The following is a 9,380-nucleotide window of genomic DNA, read 5'->3' on the forward strand; positions in this document are numbered from 1 at the left end:
TTGGCCTTAGTGACAGTAAATTAAGACTGGCTTATACCATAATAAAGCCCTCCTCCTTTAAACTCTTCCACATGTGGTTACCTTTAAAAACACAAAGCTAGTCTTATGGATTCCAATAAGAGCGCTTAAATGCTTCCAAGTAAGCACATGTGGAAGAGTTTGCAGGATCTGAGCTATAGCACAAATATTTTTATAATGTAGACAGGCCTTTCTCTAGCCTTAGAGAATGAAAAGTAAAAGAAAAAAGAAAGAAAGAGAAGAAAAAAAAGTGGAGGTTATTTTATCTCAGCAGTTCTCACAAGTTAAACAGGAATTAATCCAAGTCAATCCAATAAAAAGTAAAAAATTATCTGGACTTTCCTTTCTATTTCCAGAATGCTACAAACTGAAAAACCTGGCAATTCAATAAGTTGCACTCTTTCCATTACATTAACACTGAAGATGGTAGGTAGTGGCCAAAACAGCTAATTGTAAACACTAAAAAAAAAATAAATAAAGGAGTCCAAGCCTCCCAAGGACCACATGAATTTTCAGGCAAATCTTGGATCCTTCTTTGCCTTCAGGGTGAACTCACATCCCGCTTCCAAGCTTCTTACTGAATCACGAGAGCTAGAAACTTTTTATTTAAAGAAAAAAAAAAGCAAAAAAAGCTAAGATTCTTACAATCAGTTGTCTCCAGGACAGGAGGTTTTAAGTGACATTACACACACACACACACACACACACACACACCCTCTCTAAATTAACAGTTAAAGCTCAAGCTGGTGGCAACTGAATAGAGAACGTTGGAAGTACCATATTCCACAAGCATAAAAACAAGGTGTTGATGACAAGTTGCAGTCATGACACTTTTTGCAAAGATATATTGGCCCTGGTTCTGAAAAAACAAACAAACTTACACTTGCATTCTGCCTCCATAAATAACAGGAAGAATTTTCAACTGGCAAGTTACTTCCAGTACTCTCCAGTAGATATTCAGTTCACTACTCCACTGCAACCATAACACTTTCAACTCCAGAAGTGACTGTACCTTAGCACCAAGGCAAAAGTACCCCATGATTTAAAGTGGGTAATGTTGGTCCAACATTTTGTGTTCTATGGAAAGCAGCTGGAGGAATAATGCGCTGCCATTCTTACAACTTTACTGTGAGGCTTGTGATATTGGCATTTTTTTATTTATTTTTTTTTTACAAGCTGCTGAATCGGAGTAGTTACGTAGGGTAACTCTCCAGCTTTCATTTGAAAACCAGCAGGTTTCTAGCCCTCAGGGTGCCGGAGGAAAGCTTGGAAACAGGATTTGAAGGAACCTGAAAGGCTCGGACACCAGAAGACACTGAAAAAGCCCCCCTACCCTCCCCAAATCATTGTTTCAAGAGTCTCACGGTTATCTATGACTCATGATTCTTTTTTTAAATGATGCTTGAGGCTGCTCATGCTGTGAGCAGCGATCAGTCAGATCGTCTCTCAAGCCCACGCTGAAGTGCCTCCAATAACTGCAGTCCCCTCGTTTTTAGAGTAAGGGGCAGCCTCTCGGCTCTCACCGAGTCCAAATCTCTTTAGTTTAAAGCCGTGGTTCTCAACCGAGAATGCCTCGAGAGCCTTTCAAGGGGCGTGCGGGGGGTCAGCCCCATCGGGCTGGCACACACGGCTCGCGATGAACCCAAGCAGGAGGCTGCGAAGAGGCATGCGAGACCTGCGGTCTGGCTGAGCTCTTTGCCTCTGGAAAAAGCGGCTCGAGTCTTGTTCTGTGGTCCAAAAAAACGAGTGGAAACTCCGAGCTGGCGTTTTCCAAGGGCCGCCTCCTCCAAGCTGTCCAGGGCTGAGCACCGCTGGTTGTCTCAGTGGCGACAGATGCCAGGGCAAGGGGCAATGGACTCGCGCTGCAGCAGGGGCAGCTGAGGCTGGACACGGGCAAGAAGTCTCCGGCCAGGAGGGCAGCGGACCAGGCGGCCTGGAGAGGGAGGGAAGCTGCGTCCTCGAAGCTGCCCCGGCCGCGAGGGTCCAGCAGGGGCCGGACGAGGAGCCCCCCCGAGGCCCGCAACGAAGCAGGCGCCGAGCGGGCCCGGAGGCTGCTCCCGCCGCGCGGTACTTACGGGCTGCAGGGAAGGGGCTGGCTCCGCTCCCGGCCCGGCCCGCCGCATTGGGCACTAAGGGACCGGCTCGCAAGTGCCAACCCCAGCGGAAAGCGCAAGCGCCTCTGCCAGCACCGCGGGGAGCTGCAGCGCTGGGACCCCACTCCCCACCCCCGGGGCAGGGAGCGGTGCTGGGGCGGCTCCGCCTCTCAGGCGCCCTGCCCGGCCCCGGCCCCGGCCCTGGCCCCGGCCCCGGCATGCAGCCCTCAGCTCCGAGTAGCCCTTTTCCTCCCCCTGCCTGCGGGGCACGTGGGGGCTGCAAAGGGGCGGGGCGGGGCGGCCCGGCCCCTCCAGGCAGCTCCAGCCCCAGCTGCATCAGCCCCGCCGGGGCTTTATCTACCCGGTCTCACAAACCTCCACAAATGGAGGTCCCGCCACCTCCTGTCGCACTGCTTTACTGCCCTCCTCCTGAGAGAGTTTCCTCATATCCAGCCTCAGCTTCCCCTGCTGCAACGCGAGACCATTGCTCCGTGTCCTGTCATCTGCCACCACTGAGAACAGTTCAGCTCTGTCCTCTTGTGAACCCCCTTCAGGTAGTTGAAGGCTGCTCTCGAGTCCCCCTCAGTCTTCTCTTCTCCCGACTGAAACAGCCCAGCGCCCTCAGCCTCTCCTCATGAGCCATGCTGCCCAGCCCCCCAACCATTTTCAATGCCCTCTTGGACTCTCTCCACCTTGTCCACATCCTTTTTGTAGTGGGGGCTCCAAAATTGGCACAGTACTCCAGATGTGGCCTCACCACTGCCCAGTAGAGAGAAGAATCACTTCCCTCCATCTGCCGGCAATGCTTCTACTAACGCAGCCCAGTTTGCGGTTAGCCTTCCCCCAGTAACAATGCCCAAAGCACAGCTAGAGCAAAGCTGCTCCGTACAGGAGTGCCTAGAGTGTCCCAGCTTCTCACCAGCCTCTCCTGCATGCCCAGCTTGCAGCACAGGCACTGGCACAGGTGCATGGGGGAGGATCCAGGCTTGTGAAATGGGGGTGCACATGGTGCAGAACATCCTCACACACAAGGAAACACTGGTTTCTCCAGTTAAAAAAGAAGCTAGAAGCTTTCCTCAAACTAGGGAACCAGAGGCAGCTTCATTCAGCTTAAGCTGGGAGCAGCAACAAATAGAAAGGTGGAAACCTGCATTCCTTTTTGCTGTCACACATTGGGTATAATGAGCACAACCAACTAGGTCCCAAAACAAAAAACAAAAAACAAAAAAAGAGGATCCCGAAACGTTTTGTTAGCCCTCCCTTTTGTGAGACTTCAGCAAACAGCTCTGTATAAGCTTCAGACAGCAACGTGTAGCCACCTCATGTGCCTTGATCATGCTAGTGGCGCTTCGCTCTGAAGTTATTTCCATGTGACATGGGCGACTGGTGTCTCCCGAGTTGCGGGGGGGGGCACTTGCCCCCCTCCAGCAGCCAGTTGGGGGGGGTGGAAGTGTCCCCCACGGCCAATCCCTCCAACCGGCATCCCTCTGGCACTTCCTGGTGAGTGTGATCGGCCGCAGAGGGACCGCAGGGATCACTTCTCCTGGTGCCCCCGCTCCACAGCAGGTGCTCTCAGGGGGGGCAACAGCACTCTCACCTGCAAGTTCCTGGTTCCAGCCAGATTTAAAAACTGAAGGCAAGGCTGGGAAATAGGAGCTATTTTAACAGGAGCAAGCAAGCAGACAGCAGCAATGAAGAAGAAAGGCTAGCTGGATTGCTTGAACATCAAGGCCATTAGAAAGGTGGGTTGTGAACACCAGTGGAGTGAAGAGTTTAGAAGGAATCAGGTAGATTATAATGAGCCTTGAAGTCCAGCAACTGCCTCAGCCCTGCCTGAGTAGAAATGCTGCAGCCCCTGCCGGGCAGTTGGTTTTAAACTTTGAGTGGAGCAAGAATCAAAGGGGCATGCAACTGCAAACCCGCCCCTCCCTGCCATTCCACCCCTGATCAAAGCATTAGAGCAGTGGTTCTCAAACTTTTCTTGTACCAGGACTCATTTGTAAACATCAATGGCCAGTCCTGAGCCAGTGCCTGTCACTCCCAACCCATGGCCCCCAGGACCAAGCCCCTCAAGTATGTGGGGCATGGGGCCCCCCTGCAGGCTGGAACTCTGCTGCCTGCAAGGGAAAAACCAGTCAGTTTTCCATGTTTTTCTCCTTTAAAGAAGAATCCATTTTTAAAGTTTGTTCATGACCTTTTCATTCTTGTGACCCACTTTTGGGTCACGACTCATGGGTGGAGGAAATGCTGTCTGTCCTGAACCTCAGTGCTGCCAGTGGTGTGATACTTCCTGGGCTGCCACACATGTGGGTGGCTTAGGATATACCCTTGCTTTGGCTTCTGTTTTTCACAAATTAAATGTCACAGCCCCCCTCTGCCATGTGTGGTGTCTGTTACACCCATTACCTACCCAGAAGGAAAATGAGGGCAGTCTGTACCACCCAGAATGGGAACCGATTGGCTATGGGAAGATCTAGGATTTTGAAAACAGGGGTGCACATGGTGTGGCATCATCACATGAAAGATTTTTATCCAGTTAAAGAGAAACTAGATGCTTTGCTAACATGCTTGGGGGGGCTAGCACCATAGTATTCATTTAAAGATCAAAGCAAAAACAAATATAATTATTGGAATGGGCACTCATTTACTAGCTGCATTTAAACTAGGCCAAAAAGTCAAAAGCTATTATGTCATTAGTCCTGTAGTTATTATAGTTAAATGTACATCTCTTATTCAGATTTACAAAACAAAATTGAGGCTTTTTAAGCATTTTGACAGTGCCTCCACTCCTTCACTGTCAGTCATTTCTGCACCTGAGGTAATATTACCACACTTGAGTAAGTTTTTTAGTCAGAGCTAAAAACAGTCTGCAGGGCTGTGAAACAGAAGACAGACATTACAAGGAATGGCTGACAAGCAGCAGAAGGTTACAGAAGACAGGGTAGTTTGAATAGTAGAACATCAAGGCCATTAAAAAGATGGGAGGGTCATTAACACCTGGGGAATGGAGAGAGATTAGCCTGAATCAGGGAGTGACAGTGAGCCATTAAGTCAATTGACTTTCTCAGCATTGCCTGAAGAGAAACACAACTGCTCCTTTCAGCAATTGGTTTTAAGGTTTGGGTGAAGCAGGAATTAAACGGGGTACAGCTGCACTGCTGAACTTCCCCCCCAACTCCCATCAGAAGCTGGCACACCCTTCACCTTCCTGGGGTTTCTTCAAACTCACTTTTCCTTTTCTCAGGCACTGAAGTGTCTACAATTACACTGCAGCAACAGCTTGTTCCTGGTTAGAAGCAAAGTCCCTCAGCAGAGCTGTGTGATAGCTTAGGAGTGTAGTAGCACAGTGGGGGCTGCAGCTGAGAGCTGAAGTCCAACATCAGAACAACCCCCAGGAATGCACGGTGGTTCCCAACCCCCCAGAAAAACAGATGCACTAAAAATAGGAAAAAAAGATGGAAAGCCCACAAATATTTAATGACATTGATTATGAACAGCAAACCATGTGATGCACAGCACGGATACATTTCTTCCTGGAAGGTAAAAAGGTTATGTTATCCAAAATTAAAAAAACTTGCAGCTTGGTAGATAAAACAGTTGTCAAATCTTCTGTCCAATTCTAGACCTGTGACTGTCTTGTATCTGTGCTCATACAGCAATATACTTCTACTAGTCAAGATCCTGACCCTATATAGACTTATGCACATGTATACCTTTATGCCTTGTGAATTGTCCCATTGAAATGGTTGGATGCCAACACTGGAACACAGGTACACTCTAGCTGCTTTCCACTGTTCCAGTAATGCAAAGCAATTGTAAATTTGGTTTAAGTGGTTGGGGAAATGAGTTTTATGGATGCTTTGCACCAAAGCAGCACAAAGTAGTCAGAACATGCCAGTGAGTCTGACTTGTGGCGTCTCCAAGAATTCCACTGAGCAGTACTGAAAAGCTGAACTACTGTACATCTTTGCTTTTTGCTGAACCAACCCAAGGAAGATGATAGTTATAGAAGATCTGGATTTTTACAAGGATTAGGTCTATATAAAGGTGTTAATTCTCTCTCACCAAGGAGCAAATAGCATGCTAAAACACCAGACATTGCAAGCTTATGTTTTTCTCTGTTCCATATAAATGTTATTTATTGTCTGGGCAAGAAAGACAGACAGACAGACAGACTTATCTGTCATCTAAAAACAGAGAAAAAGATGACATCTTCAGAAATTTGAACACTGTATCCTTTGGTTTTCTTTTCATTAAGAGCAGTAAATAGAAATAATTTCAGACTAGACTACTGTTGCAAAATATGTTGAAGTGTTCAGGAGTGGGTGTAAATCTCTCATTAGTGTAAAGGAGTTAGTTTAGCAACTCATCCTGGAGCTGAACTCACCATCATGTAAGAGGTAGCCTGCAGCAGCCTACCCACAAAACAACCAAGGCCTGAAAGACACACACCAGTGTTCCTACTCCATTACTCCAAATTCCAAATCTAGCCCTGATCCACAAGAACTTTTAACATGTTGGAATCTGGGTACCTCAGAGACCTGAATGGTATGCTTTTCCAAAGGTAGGATAGCTAAAAAGAGACGCAGAACAAGACTTCTGTGTAGACACACCCCCAGGAGGTAGGGGCAGCACACTCTCAGCATTGGCTTCAGCATTATGGAACTCCTTTGCCAGAATGAGATGTGTACAGGCCTGCCACTGTCCAGTTTAAAGTGTAGGAGTCACTGTTAAATAAATTTACATTAACAAAATGATACCACACAAACAATAAAAACAGCACTCCTTGGAGCCAGGAAACACTGTGAGGGACTTGTGCTTTATGTGACTTTTTTCGGTGTACAGATACCAAGTTAAAGGGCACCTTGGAAATAAAATAGACAGGCCCAACTGTGGCACTCCTACATGCAGCCCTTCAAACTCCAGGCCAACACTGAACGCTGCCAGAGAAAGCAGAAACAACCTTGATGTAAAATATGTTGAAGCGTTCAAGGGAGTGGGTGTAAATCTCCCATTAGTGTTAAAGGAGTTAGTTCAGCAAAAAACAGGCCTTTATCTTTGTTCTAATGGATTTTTAATAATACAATCCATCCAGCTTTTCTGACACACCAAGCCAAGAATGTACCAGTGCACTGCTCACTACAGCTTTTTGTGATTATTCTAGCTTCACTTTCCCTGACACCTCTTACAACATAACCACCAGCAAATATAAACCATAGAAGAATCCTTTTGGAATGACCTCAGGCCAGTGGGTCTTGTCTGGAACCAGGCTGTCGATTGCCATAGTTCTGAATATACTGCAGTTTGACTGAGCAAAGTGAGGTCCTACACTCCATTTGATGGCATTTTTCTGCATGTCTGTCTAATGCCCATAGTCCATGTGGTTGTCAAGTGTTGGTGACTTTAGCTGCTGCCCTGCCTAAAACCCACTAGTTCTTTCTTCCTCCCTTCCTTCTGTTATGCTGCCTCCATCATGCCTGCTTGGTATGGAGAGAACATCAGCTCTCAACATGTCCCCTGCAACTGGAGGTAGCAGAAAAATAAGATGGGGAAGACAGGGACTTACAGATCCCCTTGGCAGGAAAGGGAAGATTGTAAGACTCTGGTAATGGGAGGCTAGGACATGGGGAGGGGAATGGGGGAGACACAGAGCTTCAGACTTGGGGGAAGACAGAAGAGGTACAAAAAGATGAAAATGAGACCTAGGGGATCATTGGTGGGGGGGGTAGCAGGGGGGAAATGGACACCCAGACAACCTGGGGAAGGGAAACAGAGGGAGCCCCTGCCAAGGTAGCGAATGAGAAAAGAGAAGATACACATGCGGCCCCTGGCCTGGGATGTGAGACTAACAAACAAGGTGATGGGAGGGTGTGACAGACCCACTGCCATAGGGCTGGTACATGTGGGACAGGGGGACTGGGCAGGAGGGACACACGGAGCCATGGCATGAGGGACAGAGCAGAGGATGCAGGGAGTCTGTGAAACAGAGGAGGCTGAGAGAGCAGCACACAGGGAACTGCTGAAGGGAGGGGATGCCAGAAGCCCAGGTGGAGCCCTGAGCTGTTTCTTGCAGAAGATACCCACACACCCAGTGTCTCTAAAGGTTCCCCGCCAAAGGAGCAGGGCCCCTCTCACTTCACTGCATGCCCCCACCCTCGGAAAGCTCACACTGCAAGGAGCGCAGCCTCAGAGCAGCAGGCTGGCAAAACCCTCTGTGTCTTGAAGCAAGCAAGAAGCTGAGCCTGTTGTACTCTTACAGGAAGAGTCAGCACATTTCACAGGCCCCTTTTAAGTGAAGCTGTGGCCAGGCCCCCGCCCCTCCTCCTCCTCCTCTCAGAGTTGGTTGCTTCTGAGTAATGAAAAGAGCTTGCTTTCCAGGAAAGGGAAAGTGCAGGCTGCCCTGAGAGAAGTGACCTTGAGAAGTCAGCTCATGCTGTGCTCGCCTGTTCTCATGCTGCAAGCCTGGGGCCTAGGTCTGATGCAAGAAAGGCAGAGTTGAACAGCATCCCGTAGCAGCTGGGCTCACTTGCCAGGAGGAGCCAGAAAAAACACCAAGGGCTGGCACAGCAGAGGACGAGGGAGACCCCACTTCTAAAGGCACCCCATTTCCTTGCTAATTCATTTCTCTCCTGTCTAGTCACCTTCATTGTTTCCACATGAAGTCCAGCCATGTAGCTCTGCCAGGGCACCTCAGCCCTTTCCTGCAGCCACCCCTGCTCAACTGCTCTTGGCCTCACGCACACCCTTGACCTGCAGAACGCCCTTCTATTCAGTGGAGAAGTGGTTACCTTCACTGCAGTGTTGAATCAAGGTATCATATAATTGAGTGTGGCCCCTAACTTGACAACCCCACCCACAACACAAAAATCTCTAGTTCTGATTTAGACTAGGCTTTCAATCCAACTGGTTTACATACTACCAATCCTCAGATGTAGCAATGCTATGCAGTGGGGATGCAGCCACTCAAGTTCATGTGTTATTTTGCCATGTGGCCACTATCACGCAAAGAGAAGTTAACACAAGTGTAAGTAACTGGAGCTAAGTCTTCAGGGAAAGAAAACCTTCAGAGAGCTGCCTGAGTGGAATAGAGCTGCCAAGAGCCATGTGTGTTCTGCAAGCTGCAGTTCACATGAATTTCAATGAATAGATTTTTCTGTGCAAACTAGATTATCTAAGCATCACACCCTTGATCACATGTGCGCTTGGTAATCAATGTCCATTTTAGAGACATATGTGTCTTCCATTTAAGGGACATGCATGCCACATAGT

General features: G+C 48.4%; 1 protein-coding gene across 2 annotated transcripts in view; it reads right to left on the minus strand.

Moving 5' to 3' along the window:
- LOC109295815 (suppressor of cytokine signaling 1-like) overlaps nt 1-2,212 on the minus strand; it is an 18,693-nt gene extending 16,481 nt beyond the window's left edge. The window contains exon 1 of one of the 2 annotated variants that reach the window (XM_019514882.1): nt 2,094-2,212. The gene's annotated coding sequence lies outside the window, so the exon portion shown is untranslated. Of the gene's footprint in view, nt 1-1,541; nt 2,028-2,093 lie in introns of those variants that run through there. The other variant, XM_019514883.1, reaches the window with a different exon arrangement.
- Between the last annotated feature and the right edge of the window lie 7,168 nt (nt 2,213-9,380).

The sequence above is a fragment of the Gavialis gangeticus genome, unplaced genomic scaffold, assembly GCF_001723915.1.
Source record: "Gavialis gangeticus isolate Ggan-Ray unplaced genomic scaffold, GavGan_comp1, whole genome shotgun sequence".
Classification (NCBI taxonomy): Eukaryota; Metazoa; Chordata; order Crocodylia; family Gavialidae; genus Gavialis; species Gavialis gangeticus.